The following is a 23889-nucleotide window of genomic DNA, read 5'->3' as shown; positions in this document are numbered from 1 at the left end:
CATGGCCTGGCTCATAGTTTAATGGAGTTAGACAAGGCTGTGGTCCATGTGATCAGATTGGTTCGTTTTCTGTGATTGTGGTTTTCATTCTGTCTGTCCTCTGATGGAGAAGGATAAGAGGCTTGTGGAAGCTTCCTAATGGGAGAGACTGACTGAGGGGGAAACTGGGTCTTGTTCTGATGGGTGAGGCCATGCTCAGTAAATCTTTAATCTAATTTTCTGTTAATGGGCAGGGCTATGTTCCCTCCCTGTTGTTTGACCTGAGGCTAAACTATAGTGGAGGTAATGAAGATAATGGCGACTTCCTTCAAAAGGTCCCATGCATACCCTTCTGCACTCAGTGCCCCCAGCCCTGCAGCAGGCCACTGCTGACCCAAGCCTCCACTGGTGGGGCATTTTCAGAAAACAGAAAGAACCATCAGAGAATCAGAGCTGCCGATGACAAGATTCAGGAGCTTTGGAGTCAGGAGGACCTGGCTGTAAATCCTGGAAGCTCTCTTATCCTCTGTCTCAAATATTCTTCAGCAAAATGGAAATAATGCTACCTAGCTCACCTGTTGTTATTAAGAGCATTAAAACACATACATGAAAATATTGATCGTGATGTCCACTGTATAGCAAGTTTCCAAGCACATGAATAGAACTGTTGTAAGAATGATCTGAAATGCAAGTGAAAAACTGGAGTCAAAGTCTTAAGTATCATGGACTAGCACAGTTAAAGTAGACCTCCCGTACAGCAGGCCAGACCTAGGAGAGGAAGAGGGACCCCATAGAGGCAAAGCCAGGATTAGAATCAGAGTCCATCTTCCTGTCCGTTGTTCTTTTTTGCCACCCCACAGCTTCTCTAATGATTATCGTCACAGAAGGATTGTAGGCTCCTGCCCTGCAGCCATTCTATTTCCTCCTCTCAGCAGCAGCAGGAGTCCCATTTGAGAAAGTTGCTCCCCCCAGGAGGTGAAATGTCAGTGGGAATGTCAAAGATATGGGCATGGGACTTGGCCAGTCACATTTTCTCCCCTAAGAATTTGAGTCCTGAAGTGAAGTGATGGGAAGCAGAATATACACAATGCAAAGTGGAAATGGGAACCAAGGAACAGGAACTGACTGTAGCCAATTTCTCCTGATGGTGGTACCCAGCACCTAACAGCCACTCTCACTGTTGCTTTTCTTGAAGTCTGGCTGCTCAGCTTTACCTTTGGTTACTGGAGCTACCCTATATCCTTCCACAAGATTCTTTTTGGCTCAGGTTAGCTAGAGCTACTTTCTGTTGCTTGTAACCCACAAAATCTAATCAGAACCATGATCTAAAACTTGCTCTTTAGATGCTAATGAGTGGTTACTGTTGTAATTGGATTAACTGCCATTAACGGTGTTTTTAAACAACCAGTGGTTAAAGAGGAAGAGTGAGAAGCTCTGTCAACGGCTCTGAGAGAGGACAGAGAAAGCCACCCTTTTTTCTGGACGTCTGCAAGGAATGAACACTCCCAGGTGGACGGAGAGGCACGGGCTTGCATCTCACAGATATACTGTGTGGCTTATAGTGGGTTGCGTCACTTCTCTGAGCTCAGATTTCCCTGTTAGGGGCACAAGTGCTATGGATCTTCACCAGATATAAACCCAGTGAGAACAGGAGCTTCATCTTATTCTCTGCTGTCTCCCCAAAGAGTAGCACATAACAGTGTCTGGTTCCTGGAAAAGAATCGACACAAGAGAACTGAAGGCATCTGACTCTGACTGTGTCCTGACTTCAGGCCCTGCCCTCGTTCTTCAGACTCAGTGCCTAAACCCAGCCTTCTGTCCCCCCGCCCTCCCGCCCACTTCTCTGGGCTCGCATTCACCCTGGCTTCTCCTGTTTCTGGCCTCTCTCCTGGCTCTGACCTCCGGAATGCAAAGCTCAGCCCATCCATCTCCTGCAAGAGGCAGGAGAACCAGACAGCCAGAAGGAGGCTGCCTTCCACCTTCCCTCTCCTCAGCCATCTTGGCTCCTTCAGCCAGGCCAGGCTTCCAGCCCTAAACAGGCCTCCACCTGAAAAGTTTTTCAGAGAGTTGAGAACCTGGTCTGTGTCAGGGCTGCTGATGTGAGATCAGAGATATGTCGGGCTGGGAACAGACCTTCATCCTGGCTCACAAAGCACAGAGGGCCCTAGGCCCCTGCAGCTGCAATCCCAGGCCTGGGCAGAGAGTGGTCCTCCCTGGACCAGTCCCTTGTCAGCCTCAGACCCAGAAAGGGTGAGTCCAAGGATGAAGGGGAAGAAACAAGCGACTCCCAGCATGCCATGCAATGTTGTTTCTCAGCATGGGGGAAAAAAATGCCAGTTCAAAGGGCTGCCCCAGTTTCCTGCAACAAGGTTTCCCCCCCGGGAGGCAGGAGCCCGCTATGTTGATGGAGCACAGGGGAATGATCAAAAGAGATGTTTTGGAGGCAGAGAGGAGGCAGGCTTTTGATAAAAAACGTTGGTTTCTTCTCCAAAAAAAAAGAAATTTGAAATAGAAAAAATATATCAAGATGGCACTGGGATAAATAATTGCTATCTTTTTTTTTGGTCTGCTATATGTCAAGTACTTTTTATACCATTGAAATATAGTGTGAGGTTGAGGGTGTCATCTGTGTTTTATAGATGAGGAGACTGGAGCTCAGAGAGCTTGAGGAACGCAATCAAGGCCACACAGCTCTAAACGATGGAGTCAGGAGTGGGACCCAGGGCTTTTTTGATTCCAAAGTTGATTTCTCCCTTGAATATTTCACACTTTCCAGCTGCCAGATTCTTCCTCCATGAGAAGAGTCAACACTATCCAAACTTAGAATTCATTTCTTGGGATATTGTGTCCAAAGTCATTTTATGCTATATCTCAGTGAAGACTGACAACAATCCCGTAAGAAGCTCATTATTATTTTTCCAGTTTTTTTTTTTTTTCCAAGGAGGAAACAAACCCATAGACAGTGAGTAACTTGCCACCATCAGGAAGGTCAGGTGAGGAAGCAGGACTGGGATATGGCTGTGTGATAACGAGCTCAGTGCTCATCCCTCAACACTGGGGTCCAGCAAACTGCAGCCCCCAGGACAGACCTGGTTGATTGCCTCTTATGGTAGAAACACTCTTTTCTCCTCTATTAAAAAAATTTTTTTTAAGTTGTTTTTCCTTTTTAAATATTTATTTATTTTATTTGGCTGTGCCAGTTCTTTGTTTCAACATGTGGGATCTTTCTTGGTTGTGGCATGTGAGATCTAGTTCCCTGATCAGGAATTGAACCCAGGCCCCCTGCCTTGGGAGCGTGGAGTCTTAACCACTGAACCACCAGGGAAGTCGCTGATCTGTGACTAATAACAGGACTATTCATAGGAACCGCTAATCTTGACTGAATGAGTACGTGCAAGCTAAGTCGCTTCAGTCGTGTGGCCCCACAGGCTGTAGCCTGCCAGGCTCCTCTGTCCCTGGTATTCCCCAGGCAAGAATACTGGAGTGGGTTGCCATGCCCTCCTCCTGGGGATTTTCCTGACCCAGGGATTGAACCTGAGTCTCATGTCTCCTGCCTTGGCAGGTAGATTCTTTACCACAGTGCTACCTGGGAAGCCCATTGAATGTGTATGATGTGCTAAATACTCTTATAAGAGCTTTCAGTGCAGTAACTTATATTTCCCAAGCAACACTTTCCCCATTTTACACTGAAGTGCAGAACGAGCCTGTGATAACACAGCCAGGTGGGGTGCCTCAGGCGTTTAACCACCAGACTGTGTTCCTGATTGCTTTGCTTCACCGCCTCCAAGTGGTCTGGAAGGGAATGACGTGTGGTGAGCAGAGTCCAAAGGAATCCTGTTTAGAGGAACTTCAACCAATTTTCTAGTGGCTCAGACAGTAAAGCATCTGCCTGCAATGTGGGAGATCTGGGTTCAATCCCTGGGTCAGAAAGTGGATCTCTTGGAGAAGGAAATGGCAACCCACTCCAGTACTCTTGCCTGGAAAATTCCATGGACTGAGGAGCCTGGTAGGCTACAGTCCATGGTGTCCCAGAGTCGGACACAACTGAGCAATTTCACTTTCTTTTTCTGTTCAACCAATTCTCAGGTGTAAGGTGGATCTTCCCAACCAGAAAAAGCATGTCACTGGAAGCCCAAGCTCAACTGTGTCCCTGAGGGGATGTTCAGGTTGCTGCCCTGCAGTAAAGCAGGGGCGGTTCCCAGGGCCCCTGAGGAATGCCTGGGAGATTCCGCTGGGTCTCAAAGACCTTCTAGAAGTATGTATGCAGTATCCAATGCAGCAGCACCAGCAGCAGCCTTGTGCTTTGCCATCATCCCTCGGCCCAGGCCTATCTCCTTTCGTTTATGACTGCTGAAGATTTTTGCATGAAAACGCGGTTTCCTTGGTCTTCTGAGGGCTTGGCATCCTGCTGTTGATCCTCATCTGAAGCCATAATTCTCCATTTGTGGCTCAATAGCCGGCTCCTGGGTGGTTAATTATGGGCCATATGCTCCCAGGGCTGGTGTGCTGGAAAGGCAGACTGGCGCTCTTGGAAGTCTCCGTTTCTCTTTCGGGCTGCCGGTTCCAAACTTGTCCTCCACGGTGTCTCCCTGGGACCTCGAGAGACTCTTTTCCTCCTCAGGTAGTGTTCCGTTTTGCAGATGACCCCAGCTGGGCTTAACTGGGCATTCACTCATCTGCCTGCCAGCAACTCGGGGTTGACCATTTGGCAAAAACCAACCAAAGGGCAGATGATGTCTGCTGTTTAAATCTCCTGCAGGTGAGGTGATGAAGTGGAAAGAGTTTCGAGCCTGGGATTCAGGGAAGTTGACTTCTGCTCCTAGCTGTGCTGGGAAATTGCTGTTATGACTTTGGAGAAATCTCTTTATCTCTCTGGATCTTAGGTTTGTTTTTTTTTTTTTCCTAATGTGAAAGAAGTAGTTTTGGTTGGATCAGTGATTTCTAACCTGATTTCTAGGTGTCTGAAAAGATAGTGGTGGGCATTTTGTTGCTGTTGTTTTTTTTTAGTCACTCAGTTGTGTCCGACTCTTTGCGACCCCATGGATTGTAACCAGCGAGGCTCCTCTATTCATGATATTCTCCAGGCAAAAATACTGGAGTGGGTTGCCATTTCCTCCTTCCTGACCCAGGGATTGAACCCTTGTCTCCTGAAAGTCTCCTGCATTGGAGGTGAATTCTTTACTGCTGAGCCACAAAGTGACAGTGAAATTCACTCAGTCATGTCTAACTCTTTGTGAGCTCATGAATAGTCCACGCAGTCTCGAGGCCAAAATACTGGAGGGGGTAGCCATTCCCTTCTCCAGGGGATCTTCCCAACCCAGAGGTCAAACCCGGGTCTCCCACATTGCAGGCAGATACATTACCAGCTGAGCCACCAGGGAAGCCCAAGAATATTGGAGTGGGTAGCGTATATCTTCAGTGGATCTTCCCGACCTAGGAATCGAAGCCGGGTCTCCTGCATTGCAGGCAGATTCTTCACCAGCAGAGGAGAGCATTAAAACAGCTCTGAAATCCTTCTAATTGCAAACTCTTAGAAGTGATTGCTGCCTCGTCAACCCTGAGTCTTCATCATCGAAGAGGATTTGGTACAAAAGATGCAAACAATGAATGTTTGTTGAAATAATAAGGCCCTTCAGAAAGCCTGACAGAAATTGTCCTTTGGCTCTGATGAAGCTGGGCAGACTAACAAAAACCTTGGTTTCTTTAGTGGCTAGCATTACATTACAGATGTAAAATTGTCTCTGCATGCCCAACACTGTATAGAAAAGGAAAAGGCAGGAAAGGGATTTTTTATTCTTTTTGCTGTGCCCTGAGGCATATGGGATCTTAGTTCCCTGACCAGGAATTGAACCTATGTTCCCTGCACTGGAAGTGTGGAGTCTTAACCACCGGATGGCCAGGGAAGTCCCAGGAGAGGAATCTTTGAGAAGGGTGCTGGCTAGTTAAAAGAGTGAAAACCAAGCTCAAAAAAATGATGGAGACCATAGGAGGCAAGGCGTTTGAGAACCCAGGTGGGACTGAGTGTTCAAGATGGGAAGACCTACTGGGCGGTGGAGGGGAGTTATCTAGCTTCTCTAGGCATCCATGGATGTTGTCCATCACCAAGATTATCATGCAATTCGGGGATTTCTGCCAAACAGGAAGAAACTTTGGACTTAAAATGATAAAGGGTGACTGCACCTGTTCCTCTGGCCCTGCTGCACTCAGCGGCAGCTCTTTTCAGTAGTTATCGCTGGCTTCAGTGAAAGGCAATGAGAAGACAAACCTACACATGTATTTCAATAGAGAAAAACACCTCTGTGCCTGGAGTCTATGTGAAAGACATTATAACAGGGTGCTTGTAGATAAAGGAGGACCCATCTCTAGTCTACAAAGCTGAGATTTTCTACCAAGACAAGCAATGGGGACCCTCTGAAGAGACGCAGATGCAAGTGCCAAGGGAGGCTCATGTTTCTGTGTCTAGTTTTAGGGAAAGCTCCAGCAAACTGTCTTGTCTGTTCTCTCTTAGCCCATCATCCCAAGCTGGTTAACTTCACTAGGGTTTTGTGAGATTAAGTGAGATAATAGATTTGAATATCTACAACCCTAAGGTACTCATGGGCTTCTCAGGTGGCGCTAGTGGTAAAGAACCAGCCTGCCAATGGAGGAGACATAAGAGATGCGGGTTCGATCCCCTGGAGGAGGTCATGGCAACCCACCCCAGTCTTCTTGCCTGGAGAATCCCCATGGACAGAGCAGCCTGGTGGGCTACAGTCCATGGGGTTGGAAAGAGCTGGACACAACTGAAGTGACTGAGCATGCATGCAAGGTACTCACATTTCCAGTGACAATCAACCACACTGTCTGGGCATTTTCCTGGAGGGCATGGGTGGGCAGCCATGGGTGGGAAGCACCTTTGTTTTTCCTGCTCCTTCTCATTAGCTTATATTTTTTGTGCTAATTTTATCTCCATAGTTGACATATGTCGCTTGCAGCTGTCCAATATCTTTAATGGCCTCTGTATATCCTAATTATTTTTCACATTTTGACTCCTGCATTCTCAAGGTAGAATCCAGAAAATTTTCATCCTGAGGCTTTTTATCAGCCAGTATAGTAGCAGGGGACCTAGGTCCCTATAATTAGATGAACTTGCTTGAGACTTGGAATCAGAGGTGAACCGTGTGAGGCTTCAGTCTGCCTGGGGAAGGTCCTCGTCCAGAAAACGGTGGAGTTGTCTGGTTCTTTGGGGGCAGGGCTGGTAGAATTTCTGTCATCCAGAACTGGTCATTACACTTGCTACATAGTGACAGTTGTGATGTTTTTGTTAGAGAATCCCCATAAGTGTGTTTGCATTTGAGAGATTCAGAGTCCATTCTTCACTCTTCTCAGAGATATTTTGAGCTGTGTATGTTCCTTTCATGCTTACATTAATCCTTCATTGCTGCTGGTGGTGAGATCAATAAAGATTTTCTCTTTTCATAAGTGGATATTATAGTTCTTGAAATGAAATGAAAATGAATAGAGGAGAAACGATGGATAGAAGAGAGTAAGGACAAGAAGAGAGGGAAAGAGAAAAAGACAGAAAAGGGCCCTGGCTACCTCGGAAACTATCCCTGGTGGGTGTGGTTCTGTGGTGGCCAGCCTCTACTACAGCCTCCTGGAACCCATGTCCTGTGTAGTCCTTTTCTGTGTTGAATCAGGGCTGGCTTGTGTGATCCATTAAATATGGTGGAGGTGACAGTGTGTGATACCCAAGCCTGGGTAATAAAATGCGTTGCACATTCCGCCTTGGCCTTTTGGATCATTTTCTCTGAAAGAAGCCAGCTGCCATGTTGGAAGGACACCTGAGCAGCTCTGTGGAGAGCTCACATGGAGAGAAACCAACTTGGCAGTTCCAAATTGCTGGCCACTTGAGTGAACCTCCTTGGAAGTGGGTCTCCTGGCCGTGGTCCATCACTTAGAAGACTGGAACTCCAGCTAAGACCCAACAGAGAGCATCCTGTGAGAGCATGAGTCAGAACTGCCCAACCAACTTGCTCCTGCACCCTTGGTCTACAGAACTGGGGGAGATAATGCATGGGTCTTGTTGCTTTAAGCCACTACATGCCAGGTTAGTTGTCATACAGCATTAGACATTGAAACAGTTCTCCTGCTGTCCTTCCTGCTGGGAAAGATGCTCTTGTCTCTGAGGCAGGGGCAGACAGTGGTGATGTTGGAGATTTGTCTTCTTATGGCTGGTGTTATTGTTCTGCTTCATGTGTTGTGCTGTGCTTAGCTGCTCAGTCATGTCTGACTCTTTGCGACCCCCTGGACTGCATTCTGCCAGGCTCCTCTGTCCCTGCAATCCTCCAGGCAAGAATACTGGAGTGGATTGCCATTTCCTTCTCCAGGGGATCTTCCCAACCCAGGGATCAAACCCAGGTCTCCCACATTGCAGGCAGATTCTTTACTGACTGAGCCACCAGGGAAGCCCATTCTGCTTCATCGGTTCAGTTCAGTTGCTCAGTCGTGTCCGACTCTTTGCAACCCCATGGACTGCAGCACGCCAAGCTTCCCTGTCCATCACCAACCCCTGGAACTTGCTCAAACTCATATCTATTGAGTCAGTGATGCCATCCAACCATCTCATCTTCTGTCATCCCCTTCTCCTCCCACCTTCAATCTTTCCCAGCATCAGGGTCTTTCCCAATGAGTCAGCTCTTCACATCAGGTGGCCAAAGTATTGGAGTTTCAGCTTCAGCATCAGTCCTCCCAATGAATATTCAGGACTGATTTCCTTTAGGATGGACTGGTTGGATCTCTTTGCAGTCCAAGGGACTCTCAAGAGTATTCTCCAACACCACAGTTCAAAAGCATCAATTATTCAGAGCTCAGCTTTCTTTATAGTCCAATTCCATACATGACTACTGGAAAACCATAGCTTTGACTAGATGGACCTTTGTTTGTAAAGTAGTGTCTCTGCTTTTTAATATGCTGTCTAGGTTGGTCATAGCTTTTCTTCCAAGGAGCAAGCATCTTTTAATTTCATTGTAGCAGTTCTGCTTCATAGCAGCACTCAATTCTTCACTTAGTAGAATTCCTCTTGGGCTCCAGTAGATAATGGAACATTATTTTTGGTTTCAGTATTATTGCATTTTTAGTTCTCCAGGGTATATTTTCAAAAGTATTTCAATGGGGAAGGTGGATAAGGATAAATCAAGTGCTGTTATTTTGCTGTTCTTTTAACCAGGAAATCAAAAATTTATAGCTGCCTCTAAATTCTCGATTATGCGTCTCATCAGTACACGTTTTTTTGACAACATATGTTTCCTACATGGCACAGTGGTAAAGAATCTTCCTGTCATATGTAGGAGATGTGGATTCAATTCCTGGGTCACGAAGATCCCCTGGAGAAGGAAATGGCAAACTACTCCAGTATTTTTGAATGGAAAATTCCAAGAAGAGAGAAGACTGGTGGACTATTGTTCGTGGGGTCACAGAGTAGTACACGACTGAGCACACAATTCTCCAAAATATTTCTTCTTTGTTCCTTCATTTATTTATTAGTTACAAGTGCCATTGTATTGCTTTATCATATGTTATAAAGCACACAAAATAAACATTCAGAAAATATGAGATAAAAACAAACAGAAATAGGAGTTCTAATATTTTCTTTTTCTTTCCTAGTGGTTTTCTTGGTCACTGCTGGTAAGTGTGTCCCTTCTCCTACTTTGGAGACCACTGGTCTCTGATATGGTTAGCTTTTTGCCTTTTCATGTTATCTGCATGATTTTTCAAGGGCAGAGATTGTGCCTTTTTTATGTCTTCCATGATTATAAGATTATTGCTCTATTTGTGCTTCTCACAATACAGAATGAATGAATGAATGAGTAAATACATGAATACATGATTGGATGGAGAAATGATGTCTATGTTTCAGTATGATACTAAAACCAAAGAAAACAAAAATTGATATGTTAATTTTTAAAAAAAAATTTAAAAAGTAATATTAATTAAAAGTGTATATATATTAAGTAGATGAGACTTAAGCACACTCTCAGTGGTTAAGATTTTTTTTTAATCTTAAATTTATTTGTTTTTAATTGGAGGATAATTGCTTCACAATGTTCTGTTAGTTTCTGCTGTACAACAATGTGGATGAGCTATAAATATACATATATCCTGGGCTTCCCTGGTGGCTGAGTAGTAAAGAATCTGCCTGCCAGTGCTGGAGATGCAGGTTCAATCCCTGGGTCAGAAAGATCCCCTGGAGAAAGGAATGGCAGCCCACTCCAGTGTTCTTGCCTGGAAAATCCCGTGGACAGAGGAGCCTGAAAGGTTACAGTCCATGGGGTCACAAAGAGGTGGACACAACCGAAGCAACTAGAGAACAGTAACATACATATATCCTCTCCATCTTGAGCCTCCTTCCGCCTCCGCCATCCCGCCCAGTAGTTAGGGTCTAAACCTGGGTGTGCTTGATTCCAAAACCATGTTCACCACTTAATCTCCCCCAAATTCCAGAGCCCCTCTCTTCCGCAGTCAGAGAATCACCTTCGTACCAGACACACCCTGGGAGGAAAGTTCCTGGGTTTATTTCTAAGACAAACTGTGTTCTGATTTCCCTACCCATCCCAACCCCCACACTGACATCCACAGGCCCCCAAGTCACACCCCTGCGCACAACAGTTCTCTCCTTCTCCTTCAAGCTGTCTTCCAGGCCTGGCTCTCTGGCAAATAGCCATCACCCGTGAAGCCCTTTTTAGTGAGTGCATGTAATGGGGAGGATTTTCCTTCACTAGCCTGCCTCGCCAGGACACATGCTGTCTGGATTTCTGTCTCTTTGCATTTCCTGGAGTGAGGACTTGGGGTAGACACAATCATAAGCAGGTTGTCGGCTCTATTTGTTCAGCTGGGCATCTCTCGACCATGTCAGTCGACCTAGCTCTTTATCCCCGTTTAGGCTTCGGACAGCCCTAGTGCATTAGACCCAGAGCTGCCATTTCCCTCTGCAGCCCCATTCTCCACGCCACTGGCTTTTCCCGGCCAGGCGTTATGCAAGAAACTGGGAACCCAGAAGAAGGTAAGGAAGGGGTAGTTTTTCTGAGAATATACAGCTTGGTTTTCTCTGAGTGTCTTTCTGTGTGCGTACTCATGCATGCACTCAACGAGTAATAGAAGGATACATAGCTGAGTCTAGAAAGTCTTAGCTTGCTCTCCGGACTCTTTCATTGTTGCTGCACCTTGGCCATGACAGCTCAGTTGGGGCCAGTGGGTGGGAGTTCTTGGGGTTATAACCAGTTACTGAATTGGCAAAAAAAATTCAGAAGCTCTTATGGAAAAACCCAAGTGAACCTTTTGGCCAGCCCATATAATGTAGTATTATAGTCGATCTGCCTTTGGTTGCCCTGAACCTTTGAGTGCCTTTGGGGTGGGTTAGTTTAGACCCCCAAATCTTCGTGGCTTAAAATAATAAAATTTACTTCTCATTAGTGCTGTGTGTCCATCAGGGGACATCTAGGGGGCTGGTGTCCAAGTCACTCTAGGACTTGGGCTGATAGAGAGGCCACCGTTTGCTAGCGACCCTGGTGGAGGGCGGTGAAAAAGCAGGTACATCTTACACAGATCGCAGTAAGACATTACTCAGAAGCACTCGGCCTCTTTTCCTGTTCCAGTGGCCAGAGCAAGTCGCATGAGCATGACCATTTCCAAGGGTGGCAAGGAAGTAAGTATTACCATGTGACCAGGAGAGAGAACTATCGTTTATGTGAGCAAGTATGTGCCAATGACTGTCATCATATACTTTCCTGATTTTAGAGAATTTTCTTATTTCTGAATCCTACTTTTCTTTTTTTAAAAAGTAATTTTATTTATTCATTTTATTTTTGGCTGTGATGGGTGTTAGTTGCTCTGGGGGCTTTTCTCTCGTTATGGGGGGGGGGGGTGGGCTACTCTCTAGCTGTGATGCCCAGGCTTCTGATGGCAGTGGCTTCTCTTGCTGTGAAGCACAGGCTCTAGGGCACACAGGCTTCAGTCGTCAAGGCACATAGGCTCAGTAGTTGCGGCTCCCAGGCTCTAGAGCCACTCCCTGGAGGCGTGGCTTCCAGGCTCAATAGCTGTGGCACACAGGCTTGGCTGCTCTGGGGTCTTTGGGATCTTCCTGGATCAGGAATTGAACCCAGGTCTCCCACATTGTCAGGTGGATTCTTTACCGCTGAACCATCAGATAATTCTACTTTTCCAGGATAGACGTTAGAAATTAACTGTGACGGACAGAGTACTGGCCACCCAAAGAGGTCCATGTCCTCCTCCCCAGGGCCTGTGAATATATATGAAGGAATTTTGCAGATATGACTACATAAAGGATCTTGAGATGGGGAGGTGACCTAGGATTATCCAGGTGGCCCAACATCAGCACAAGGACCCTTACAAGGGAAGAGGGAGGCGGGAGAAGCAGAGCCAGGGAAGCAGACATGAGGATGGGCACAGACTTGCAGTGACTGATGCAGACAGCCTTGGGTCCAAGAATGCCTGCAGCTCTCAGGGCTGGGGATGGGGGCTTGTACTGGGGGAGGGTCTGTAGGGGTCATTTCTCCCTAGAGAGTAATGACATGAGCTGATCTCTGTAAGAAGGCTGAATTGGGGTGTGAGATAATATAGTCACTTTGTTTTTAATGTTTACATTCAATCATTTTCTTCTTTTCACCTTACTTAAGACTTGCATGGATTATTTACCCATTAACACTACCTACCACCTACCTTTACCACATACTTCCTTAGTGGCTCAGATGGTAAAAGCGTCTGCCTACAATGCTGGAGACCCGGGTTTGATTCCTGGGTTGGAAAGATCTCCTGGAGAAGGAAATGGCAGCCCACTCTAGTATTCTTGCCTGGGAAATCCCACAGACAGAGAAACCTGGTGGGTTACAGTCCATGGGGTTGCAAAGAGTTGAACATGACCGAGCGACTGAGCAACAGCGTACCATATGGGAGATTTGCACTGATACGCTGGTCTCTGATTCATAGCACAGAGCAGCGTTCATCAGAACTGGTGCTGCCCCCATTTGATGGGCACTGCAGTCTCTTGCTATGTAGCACACATCCACAGAATTCCAGCGGGATAGAGCAATGGGCATTCCCCTCTCCCCCACCATGGATCTTCTTGCTGACGGTATCTATGGGATCCAGGCCGACATGGGCTGGCTCAGCTGGTGGCACTCGTTTACTGTGGATCTGACTGCAGCTTGAGCTCAGACATAGGTCCTGGGCTGAAGGACCAGAAGCTCCCCCAGGTCACAGTAGACCACCAGAGCACAGAAGCAAGTCCACTGGAAGCCCAGTTGCGTTTCACATCTCTGCTCCTATCCTGGCATGTGGTTAAGCCAAAGCTAGGGTGTGCAAGCAGGGAGAGATGCAGAGACTGTTACTGGGGTGTGAAGAATTGGACCTAATTCAATCTGTCACAACAGAGAAGGAAACGTTGGTTTGGGAAAATGAGGGTTGTTTTCCTGGATTTCATAGGACTTATGTCTTTTGAGTCAAGGCTCCCTCTCTACACTGTCACCGATGCAGAGCTCATGAAAAGCTCCAGCAGGTAGCCTTCTGGGCGCCAATGTCTCATTTTGCTCTGACCTTGTCTTTCTATTTCTGGAGGTTTGTCTGTTTTCAAACCACAGTGTTTCAACAACTCAGCTCACCATTTATCCCTCTGGGGAACTCTCTATTTCCCATCAGTTCCACCCCCGTTTCTGGGATGACACATCTCTCTCCAGATCTTTGTCTACTCATCTGTAAAGAGAGCCAGTTCTCCCTGTGCGCAGTGGACTCGGAGTCTTTCTGGCAGCAGTTCGCAGGCGACTCCAGTCCCTCCATTGTGCAGAGCTCCCTTGGCACTGTCAGAAACGCAAACCGTGTCTCAGGCACATTCGGAGCAGGGGACTGTCCACAGAGAGAAGCTGGTTCAGCTTTGGGGGCCCTGGGTTGCTTGGACCCTGCATGAAGCATTGTGTTGTAGGGGTGGCCCTATAAAGTGTAGGCTTGTTCCTGGTCTTGGGTCCAGAGTTGCTGAAGACTCTGTATGGTGTTTGGCAGGGCGAAGAGATTTGGCAAGTGGGTGGGGGGTGGCATTTCAAGTATCACTGTTACTGGATTTAGTTCATTTCAATAACATTTCTCAAGCCCTAGCAATGCTCCAGGGCTTCCCCGGTGGCTCAGTGGTAAAGAATCTGCCTGAGATGCAGGAGATACATGAGACGTGGGTTCGATCCCTGGGTGGGGAAGATCCTCTGGAGGAGGAAATGGCAAGCCACTCCTGTATTCTTGCCTGAAAAATGCTATGGACAGAGAAGCCTGGTGGGCTACAGTCTGTGGGGCTGCAAAGAGCCGGATACAACTGAGTGACTGTGTGCACACACACACACAGAGCAATGTGCCAGGACACTGGGAACTAAGCTACAGACGTTCTCAGACAAATACAGACCCGGCCTCATGAGGCTTAAGTCCAGCAGGAGAGACGAGGGTATTAAATACACAGCTGCTTTCTCTCCTTCAAGCTTGGCAAAGCCCCTGCAAACGATGACGGAAGTGTTGGGGTTATTCTTAAGAGCTTTTGGGCTTTGTCTGAAAAGGATATGCCCTTTTTTCCCATCTCGCTGTAAACAATGAATGGCTGTGTTGTATTGGGAGCATTTAGTTCCAACTCCTTGCATTTCCAGAAGGAGAAGGAAAGTCCTGCTTTCCAAGAGGGAAAGGTTTGGGAGGAGCACTGCTGATGTTTTTTTTCTCTATGCCTGTGACCCACTAATTTCTCTGCATGGAAGAAAAGGTGATTCTGATTCAATGAATGAATTTGGAGGAAGGAGCTGGGTAGGAAGCGGAGTTCGTGATAAGTTGTAGGGACTCCAGGGAGAATTAGAGCCTGTTGGGACCTGAAGTTCAAGAAAGGGAAGTGACTCGGCCTCCTCTGTCCTTGTGTGTGGCAGAGTCTAGAGGTGAATGCACCTCTCCTGATTCCTGGATGCAAAGGAAGGAGAGGCTGGTGGCTGGGGACAGTTGGCGGCTGTGGTGATGATGGAAAGACGGGTGGACACGGACCAGGCAGAGTCGAGGAGATGCAGAGACTCTGAGGAGTGATGGGCAGGAACTCAGACATGGTCCAGCCAGGGCCTGAGGCGGGAGGGCTGGAGTGGAGGTTCCTCGGCTCAGGGGAACACCTGGAGCATCTGTGGCTTCAAAAGGGGGCCATGGTCACTCATTTGTGCAGCTGGGATAGTCATGACCCTGGACGTGGCTTCTTCCCAAGCAGCTGTGAACACACAGGAAGACTCTAGGACAGAATTTACAAAGTAGTGGTCTTCAAGCTGAATCTAGCTTCTCGACGTGTTTCGTTGAACCCAGATAAAACTGAAAGCTATGAATTAGCTGAAGGAAAAAAGTGCAGGATTATAAGTCGAAATCTGGATTTTGATTTATTTTCTTAAAAAGCAAAGACTGGGGCATCCCTGGCCCCCATTCCTGATTGGCCATCATCTTCTGGAGCTGAGTGGGGGTCCCTCCTTTTCACTGGGACCCCCCAGTTTGCCACGGTCCCCATGGGTCTGTCAGTTTTGCAGACTCACTCAGCTTCTCTTCCAGGTCACCTGCCTGGATCCACGGGCATTTGGTTTTGCAGCCCCATGTTGCACCTGGGATGCTGGGTTTAGCCTCTCCTGGGTTAGAGATCCTCTTGATATTTTAATGTAAATTAAAGACCTCTCCAGAGAGACACACCTTGCACTTGAAACTTTTGCATAAAATTATAGGTGGTTTCCAGAACCCTTAAAGCTGCTGAGAACCTGGTTCCTAGGTTGAAGCGCCCTGCTTTGAAAAAATGGATCCTGCAGTCTGTGAAACGTCAGAAGCACTTTACAGTTTATAAAGCACACCCCCTTTCCCGGGAGAGCTTGCAGTGCCGTCACTCTAGCTTCCCAGAGCCCCTCCTTCCACGCGCTTGCTTTAGACCCCTTGTAGGCAGGTGTAGGGGTCCCCCAGCCTCCTTTACAGATGAAGAGTGGGGTCCAGGGATTTTGAGTGATGCCTGCAGAACCGTGCAGCTGGGAGCTGGAGGGGCTGGCACTCAACTCCCCCCACCATTCCTGCTTTGGTCTCCCTTTCCTTCCCACCACCTTCCACTTGCCAGTCGGTTATAAATAGCTTAAAGAAGATTTTATTTCCAGCTTCGAAGTGACATGTGCTGTCAGCAACACCACAAAACACTTCATTGATGTTTTTAAGGGGGGTACGGAAGAGGAAATAAAATTGCTTATTTGCCCAAAGCAATGTTCAGCGAAGTGAAATCCATTGACTCCCCGTGGGACTCTCTGCTTCTCCCAAGTGAATGGATTTTCAAATTTGGAACACAGGTGGCCTTCAGGTTGGATGGACACAGCCCGCCTCTCTGATTAATTCGGTGGATGACGCGCTCCAAGGAGGGCTAGGAGTCGGAGATTCCCCCCTCCCCACCACCTACTTCCTGCCTGGGGAAACCACAGGGAGAGGGGAGTGAAGGGGAGGCAGCTCCTAACAGCGCTGGGGGCCTTGCCTGGAAGGGGTAAGCAGCGGTTTTTCTGTCTTGCTGCATGTGAGGGTGAAGGCTGGTGGGAGAAAGCGTTCCTCTGACTCTTCTCAGCACAAGAAGAAATCGCAGCCAAACCTGTGCAATCAAAGAGAAGGGTCTGTGTGAGATGGTGGGGTGATTCTAGGTGAGTTTTGATGATATGGCCAGGGGATCCAGGAATAAGCAACAGGGCTGAGCACCGACATAGAAAAGGGAAAGAGAGTAACCCAGTATTGTTACTGTGCTGAATATGTTAGTTGCTAAGTTGTTTTCTGACTCTTTGCAGCTCCATGGTGAAGAAGGCAACGGCACCCCACTCCAGTACTCTTGCCTGGAGAATCCCATGGACGGGGGAGCCTGGTGGACTGCCGTCTATGGGGTTGCACAGAGTTAGACATGACTGAAGTGACTTAGCAGCAGCAGCAGCTCCATGGACTGTAGCCCACCAGGCTCCTCTGTCCATGGAATTCTCCAGGCAAGAATACTGGAGTGGGTTGCTATTCCTTTCTCCAGGCGATCTTCCCAACCCAGGGATCGAGCTCAGGTCTCCTGCATTGCAGGCGGATTCTTTACCATCTGAGCCACCAGGGACCAACCCCGTATCATGAATGGGTTGGCCAAAAAGTGCATTTGGGTTTTTCTGTACAATGCAATATGTAAGGAGTGCTGAGACACAAGGCCTGGCGCAGAAAGCTGGCAAATGAAGGATGTTTGGGTCTCAAAACCAAAAAAGCTCTTCCTTGGCCTGAACTAGTGGAAATAGCCAGGAGTTATCCGGTGCTTTACATAATATGCAGCCCTCGACCTGCCGCTGCAAGACTCTATGAGATGAAAATCCCTCCTGCTGCACGCATTTGGTGGCTGAGAGAATCCAGATGTGAGAACCTCCCTCGTTTACTTGAGGCCACATAGCTGCGGTGTGTGGCAGAGCCTAGCAGTTTGGCCCCAGAGTTTAACTCTTTAACCTCTTTGCTTTCTTGCCTCAGTGAGGTGAGCTTGGAATAGAGAAAGCTCCCATCCGCAGAGGAAAAGAAACCCGGGAGAGAGAAAGAGGCAGAGAGAGGCTGTGGGTTGCAGTGTTTGGCTCCAAGTGGGCTCAGGTCGCCTGTCTGAGAAAGAGAGACCAACTGCTGGAAAGAGGAAGTGGCGATGAGAGCCCTGCTGAGAGCTGACCCTGGTTCTGACCCCTCTGGACTCTCTAAAAGCAGAGAAATGAGAGCTGATTTATGTCTTGACCCTTTAACACTACTCTGAAAGCAGGTGGTGACCTTATTTATCTTATTCACGGCTGTGTCCCCACTGGTTTCTCTCGGGTGCTCAGAAAAGCCTTGTGGAATTAACGTGGAAAGTGACTGGCCTGGTGTCAGACACCATCATTTAAACTTAGGTCTCTTTGCCCTGAGATGAAGCTGGATGTTCTCATTTCCCTGCGTTCTGGATGAAGAGAATGAATGGAATTTAGGTTCTCGTGTCTGGGTGGAGCAGCAGGCCGGGAAACAGCCCTGCTGCACCCATCAAGGCTGGGGGAGAAGCTCACAGCATTTATGATTCAATTCAACTCAATGTGCATCTTTTCGGCTCTGAGCACGTACCCAGCATTGTATCTGGGTATCCCAATAACACTAAAGGAACAGAAGACAGGCAGCATCTCAGCCTTTGGGAAGCTTCTCCTACAGACACGGAGATAAAGTGAACGTCTCAAAGCATCTTACTCTTTCTCTTCCAGGGTGAAATGAGGAGCTTGTTTTTTATCACATGTATCCTTTTACTATATGGTAAGCTCTTCTCAAAGATAAGACTTTAGGTGCAGTTAATTTATTAGAGATGTGGTCCCAGGAAGCACTGGCATGAGAGTGGGAAGGGCCCTGGGGAGGAAGGAAAGTCACAAAAAGTGTTTTCACTGGGGACCTCTGAGAGATGGTTTCAGACACACCCCAGAACCATCCCTCTGCAGATCAAGGAGACTGGGGTCTTCATCTGCTGTCTCCCTCCCTGGTTGGTCCTTGATGACTCCTGGACACTGAGTCCCTGGCACGTCTAGACTTCCTCTTGGCCAGAGCACATCCTTAGGTAGAGAGATGAAGGGAACACGGGGTGGGTGCATGGGGACAGTTAACAGGAGGCCCCCCGGTAGACTGAGGGGATTGCAGGCCGGGAGCATTTAGATGGGAATACTGAGCTCCAGGTCCCGAGCGTCTGACACACAGACTACTGCATAGCAAGTGCTCAGTGAGTATCCATGGATGAACTCAAAACCACCCATGTAAGCGGGAATGAGAGATGAAAGACAAAAGCAAAGTGACAGCATTTTGATATGCTAAGAGCCCTAATGTGGTTTGTTAAACGACCCCAAACCTTTAGGGTACCAGAGAGGGCAGCCTATTTGGAAGCCTCGCAGCTGGGGTTCCTGTTGGATATTCACCCACGGCTGTTTTGGCCACATCAGTGACTGTGAAACCAGCTTCCACCTGACAGGTGCTTGATTTAAAAACAGCAACCACTCCCCTCACCCTGGCCCAGCCTCATATCAGCCCTGAAATGCCCAGAACATAAGATGGCAAATTAGAGAGACGGAAACTCCACTTCACTGCAAGCCAAGATTTAGACGGTCCTCATAGCCCCTTATTTATGAAGTTTAGGTTTCCCTTTCACCTTTCAGTGAAATTGGGATGGCTTGCTCGCCCTAAATAGTAATGAATTTAGGGCTGTGTTCTGCCTCCTAGCATGAAGTCTTTAATGAATGTTCCCATCTTTCTACAGGGAAATCTCTCTCTCTGCTAATTGCTGTCATCATCCATCAAGATCACCAACAGAGCAGTATTCCAGCCAGAGAGGCCTTGGGGCCCAGGTGAGCTCCAGGACCGGGAAGCGAGGGGCTGCACCTGCTGGGTGTCTCCACCAGGAGGTGCCAAGGAGGCACACTCAGCCAGAGTCTGGACCAGCCTCTCAGGCTGTGTACCTGGGGGTCACTGGCCCTGGGATTACCAAGCCACCTGCCTTGGGGACCTGGGGGTGGCTGAGCCATGCGGTGCAGGATTCCTTCAGTCTTTTAATCACACCAGCACCCCTTTATCTCTTTTATACCTCAAATCAGATTTTGTCAAATAAGTCCTACTAATTTGAAAAGAAAGATTTGAAAACCACAGATCTAGTCCAACTGTCACCTTTAACAGGTGAACTGACACAGTCCGGAGGCCAGGTGAGGAGGGAGGTGCTACAAGGTCAAAGAGAAAGTCAGGTTCAGACCTGGGACACGAGCCCAGGTCTCCTGATTGCAAAGACAGCATTTCTGGGTTTTTGTTTGTTTTTAATTCTCTACATCCCACCTCCATCTGTTTTATACTTTAATGAATGTTCAAGCACCCGCCCCATGTGTCTACCTTGGAGGCTGTAAGAGAGAAAGAGTAGGGGGGATGGAGCATCCAGAGGGCAGGGAAGGTCACACATGATGGTCACTGGTTGGGAACTTCACAGACTTACTCTTATTTATGGATTTTTTTTTTAAATTATTGGAGCATGATTGCTTTACAAAATTGTGTTTCTGCTGTACAATGAAGCGAATCGTATATGCATATATATAGTCCCCTCTCTCTTGGTCCTTCCTCCCCCGCCCACCCCTCTAGGTCATCACAGAGCACTGAGCTGAGCTCCTTGTGTTACGGCAGCTTCCCACCAGCTATCTATTTTACACACGATAGTGTATGTGTGTCAATGCTATTTTCTTAATTCATCCCACCCTCTCCTTTTCATCCTTTTGTATGTAGGTCCACAAAGAAGTCTACAGTGCCATAAATGCTTTCAAGACATGGACATTGGTAGGATGATAATGCAAAGATACGTTATATTATATATTAAAAAAGATACATTATATTCATAGTTACCCAGACGTAACTATTGGTAAAAAAAAAAAATAATTTTTATGTAAGCAAGTACCATGTCTCTTGCCAAAGAATACTCAAGACACCTTTTACTTGATAAATGTGTATCTTGTGAAATTTTTCAGAGTCAGCATATTAGAACTAGATGGATCCTATCTAAGCCTTATCTTAAAGACAGAGAACCTAAGCTATGCTGCTAATAAAGATCAATGCTGGAACACCAAAAGAAAAAAAGAAGAAGAAGATCATGCTGTCTGGCCACAACTGCCCATCCTTCTAGAATGCCCATGAGGTGGCGCAGCACCCAAACGGCATCAGTTAGAAGCAGTTAGATTGGGAATGCTTGCTGCTGTACTCTTTTCGTTTCCTGTTTCGGTGGACGATGCTTCCTGCTTCCATCAGAGGGAACTCACACCTGCGGTCTCCATCACAGGTGTATCCTCTACCGGGATGGTTCGTGCTCTGCAATCTCCCACCTTTACCGCGGACCCAGCAGCTTCGGGCATTTGCCTCTGCTCTCATCACGGGGTCTCGTCTTCAGTGTCCGCTGACCTCATCATCACCCACTCTGGGTTCTCTACCACCATCTGGGCTGAACATGACCCCCACCCACTCTGCTGCAGCCACTGCCTTGTCGGGTCATCAGCAGCCTCCACCCTGGCGAGTTCCAGGGCCTCTTCCTTGCCATCAGGTCTATTTTCCAGTCATGTGGCTGGTTCCTTTGGCTTCTTGAAGCCAAAGTTTTGCCAGCTGGTTTTGGCTTCACTCCCACCGCTCTCTCCAGCGCCCACTCCTGCCTCCCAGCCCGTCTTCACAAAGTCTTCTCTGCTGGATCACCCTCTCCTGCTCTGGGTCCAAATGTTGGATCAGCTGTGGGTCCCCTTTTCTTCTTTACCTGCACACTCTCTCCTTAGGTGACCTCATCCACTTCCGTGGCTTTAAATACCATCTTCATGATAATGACTTCCAAATTTATATCTCCAGCACTAACACCCTAAAGCTGCAGACTCATATATCCTGCTAACTTGACATTTCCACTTAGGTGACTAATAGGTATCTCAACTTAATACATTAAAAAAAAATAGGCTTAATTTTCTCAGCTTACCGCCAAAGTTGTTCCTCCCTTACTGTTTGCCATATTGGTAAATGTCACCACCTTTTCCCCAGTGGCTCAAATTCAAGCCTGGGAACCATCTTTAGTTCATCTAAGCATTTCACCCCAACATCCAGCCCATAAGTGAGCCTTGCAGGGGCTCTTCTTAAGAGAGACTCTGGATCTGTTCACCTCTCTCCATCTCCCATGCTGCTCTGAGTGCCCCCAACTCCACCATTTCTTCCTTTAGCATTTGTAACAGTCTCCTAACAGTTCTCTGTGCTACCTGTATTGCTTCTTAGAATTTTGTCTGTATATAGAACACTGAGTGTTCTTTGAAAATTGTAAGTCAGATCTCCTCACTTATCTACACAAGGACCTTGAAAAATTCCCACTTACATTTAAATTTAAGCTATTTGCCATGCCTAACAAGTTGTTATGTGAGCTGGCCCCATCTAGTTTTTTTTTTTTTCTTTTTTTGTAAGCAAACGAGTTCATTTTATTTTTTAATATTAATTTTTTTGGCTGTACCAGGTCTTAGTTGCAGCTTGCAGGATCTTTTTTTTTAGTTGAAGTATGCTGGATCTTTGGTTGTGGCATTCAGACACTTAATTGTGGCATGTGGGACCTAGCTCCCTGACCAGGGATTGAACCTGGCCCCCATGCATTGGGAGCTAAGTGTCTTAGCCACTGGACTACCAGGGAAATCTGCCCCCAGCCCCCCAATCCTACCTTTGACCTCATCTCATACTGCACTTGACTTCTCGGAATATATTTGCCCCCTCTGGTGTTTTTCCTTCCTTCTCTTCCTCCTCTCCTTTCTTTCCTTCCCTCCTTCTTTCCTTTCCTCTTCCCTCCCTCCTTTAAACATCAAGTCCATTTATTCCTGACAGCCTGTGTTGATTTTCTCTTGCCCTGTAATAAATGGGCAGAGGCTTACACTTTAGCACATATAGTTGGCTGCTCTCTCTTCTTCTCAATTTGTCATGGGGCGTCAGCCGTCTTGGGGGTGTGGGGTGGGGAACAGGGGACAGCTTAACCAAAGGACCTGAGAAGAAGCAGAATAAAGCCATCCAGACCCTTTTTCCTTGCAGCAGAAGTCGCTCTCCATGACTAATCAGGAGCCGGAAGTCCTGAGGCTGCAGAGGACAAAAGGAAATATAAATGTTACATAAAGATAATAGCACCGATCTGAAAGCTCCGTGGTGAGGAGTCGTTCTTACCCTGTAATTGGCACCAGGCTGTGTCAGTGCTGGGGGCAGGGAGTCACTTTGGAGGGCCTGATGGAGGAGGGACGTGATGGCCCTGAGGGTCCTTGCATGTGGGTCAGTCTGCAACAGGACACAGGGCCAATTTTTGCTGCTGGCAGAGCTTCATGCTGCCTGCTGGCAGGACAAGAGACAGCACGGATGTGAGGAGGGTGTGGGGAGGGTGACCGGCCCCTACCTGGTGCCCTCTGTGGTCAGGTCACCCAGTTCTCAGCGCCAGTCATGCTGGACAACTTGCAGTCTTGCGATAAGACCAGCTTTTGCTGACCACTGATCTGGAAAATATTTTTTCTTCCCTTCTCTGCGGATAAGGCCCATGGATTCTTTCAGCCTCAACCCAGATAATATATCTTTCAGAAAGTGTTCTCTGATTTCTCTCCTCCAGATTTGGAGAAGTGCCTCTGTACCCTCCCTCAGCCTCCAGAGCTTCCTTCTCTCTTGTGAAAAGTTTCAGTTTTGGAGCTGAAAGCAAAAAGTGCACTCAGAAGAGATCTGCAGAGTCAGGCCACACAGACAGACCCTGGTCTCCTCTGGGTGGGTCAGAAAATTGAGAAGGAGATACACGCTTTACTCCCTTTATAGGTGTGAGATGCAAAATGTTGAATAGATGTAAAGAAACACAGACCTAGAAGGTGGGGAAGAGTGTTGGAGTCATGGCTCTCTTATTTCTGCACATGTACTGGGCAAAGTGATTAATCTGAGTCCCAGTTCCTCATCGGTAAAGTAAGGACAAACGCGTGTACCTGCCTGGGCTGCTGTGAGCATTAAATCAGATCAAGAGCTGTGTAAACTGGTGTTTAAACTTTGGGTGTCACTGTTTTCCGAATAGAGGACATCCTGTAATGCTGGTGACTGTTTCTGGGGGAGCTGCTGGGTGAAGGGATGCATCCTGATTTGCTGTTTAGTTGCTCAGTCATGTCCGACTCTTTGCCAGCCCATGGAGTGTAGCCTGCCAGGCGCCTGTGTCCATGGGATTCTTCAGGCAAGAATACTGGAGTGGTTGCCATTTCCTTCTCTAGTCCTGATTTGGGGGGAGACTCAAGCAAGCACAGGATAGTGGTGAAAAGAGAGGTAGAACAGCTCCTGTGTTCCAGAGGCTATTATTTTGTTGCATTGTCT

At 47.5% G+C, this 23889-nt stretch overlaps 1 long non-coding RNA gene across 2 annotated transcripts; it reads left to right on the top strand.

The window, feature by feature from the left end:
- Window positions 1-10727: 10727 nt before the first annotated feature.
- LOC120879050 lies at window positions 10728-23560 on the top strand. 2 transcript variants are annotated; one of them, XR_005724695.1, is made up of 4 exons: window positions 10728-11020; window positions 11613-11712; window positions 19292-19379; window positions 23156-23560. It is a non-coding gene; the product is annotated as an uncharacterized LOC120879050 (long non-coding RNA). The 2 variants fall into 2 exon arrangements; XR_005724694.1 differs by lacking the exons at window positions 10728-11020; window positions 11613-11712; window positions 19292-19379 and adding an exon at window positions 22155-22707.
- The last annotated feature ends 329 nt before the right edge of the window (window positions 23561-23889 follow it).

Source organism: Oryx dammah, unplaced genomic scaffold (genome assembly GCF_014754425.2).
Source record: "Oryx dammah isolate SB20612 unplaced genomic scaffold, SCBI_Odam_1.1 HiC_scaffold_19, whole genome shotgun sequence".
Lineage (NCBI taxonomy): Eukaryota > Metazoa > Chordata > Mammalia > Artiodactyla > Bovidae > Oryx > Oryx dammah.
Note: the sequence above shows the minus strand (reverse complement) of the source record. Positions and strands in the feature narration are given on the sequence as shown.